This window comes from Austrofundulus limnaeus, unplaced genomic scaffold (genome assembly GCF_001266775.1).
Source record: "Austrofundulus limnaeus strain Quisiro unplaced genomic scaffold, Austrofundulus_limnaeus-1.0 Scaffold415, whole genome shotgun sequence".
NCBI classification, from domain to species: domain Eukaryota; kingdom Metazoa; phylum Chordata; class Actinopteri; order Cyprinodontiformes; family Rivulidae; genus Austrofundulus; species Austrofundulus limnaeus.
In genome coordinates this window covers 409,774-411,158 of record NW_013952817.1, presented here as the reverse complement: position 1 = coordinate 411,158, position 1,385 = coordinate 409,774, and positions in this window count along the sequence as shown.

Below are 1,385 nucleotides of genomic sequence, written 5' to 3'. Positions count from 1 at the left end.
CACACACACACACACACACACACACACACACACACACACACACACACACACACACATACACATCATGCTCAGCACTGCTCACTGATGGTATTTATAATTTATTGAGGCATGGCAAATTTTACCTTGAATGATGACTGGAACGGTTAATGCCATTAAAATAGCTTATTTTTATATTTATTTCAGTGCTTGTCTATTTACCTGCCTCTTTTTTCAAAAAGTTAGACTCAGTTATATCACCTTTCATAGCATTTAAATTTCATGTTCAGAAATCAACAGATAAAGGCGGCCTGGTTTTTCTAGATTTTTAAAAGTACTATTGGGTGGCAAATTCCAGAGCTGTCGTCTACTGGAAACATAGTGCTTCTAGTAGTGAGTAAGGGGATAGCACCCCCTCCTGGTTGCAACTTGAAACTCCTAGATATAGTAACATACTGTACAGTATATCAAACTTTATAACAGACTCAAGGTCCACAAAACAAAGACAAGAGAAGCAGATCAACCATACAATAAAATCTGAGAACAAAAAAAAAGACAAATATGTGCATGGTTATTTTCCAGTCTTAAACCAGACAAACTAATTCAGATCAGTTTTGTCCTAAAGAACACATTGTGTATACTAAAACAGATTAAAGAAGTCAATCAGATTCCCAAGGACTCTATATGTACACCAATCTGTCAAAATCTTTCGTTTAGACCTGGATTTATAGATGGTACAATTGCAATATGGAAAAGAAATTTAACTATTGCTGATTTGTATATATTGAGGGTTGTTTTAGCTTCGTTAGCCCAGTTGTTAAATAAGTATGATATCCCCAAAACACTTTTTTTTCAGTATCTCCAAATCAGGGATTATGTAAAAATAAAATAAAATAAAAAGATTTGAGCAATTAGTCTTTACCAGCTTCCCAAATGTTTTACGATAATTTATGCCTGGCCCCAGATACTAAACATCTGGGCCCATATTTATAAAACTTCTTAGAGTGGATTTTTAGACTTAAGTAGCCTACTGAAAATGTCTTAGATTTGCTCCTACTCTCAGACTTAAGTGTAAGTGCCAGTTATCAAAAGTCTTAAGTGTAAGAATCACTGTTACTCTGAAGAAAAGTTCAGACTGCTCCAGAGGACTCTTAAGTGGTTCAGAGTTGCCACTGAGGGTCTGAGATGGACTGAAGACAGAGATTACAGCTGTCCTCCTCCCCACCTGACTGTTATTCTGTTATAAGATGTGGAAAACAGGTTTAATCTGAAATATACAAAAGAAACAAAGGAAACATAACTGTGCATAATGTTGGACTAAAAGGCAGATATCTGTGTGTAGCTTTTGGAGAAAATATTAAATTTACTCAGCTGGTGAGCAGGGGCGCCAGCAGGGAGGGGGCGGGGGG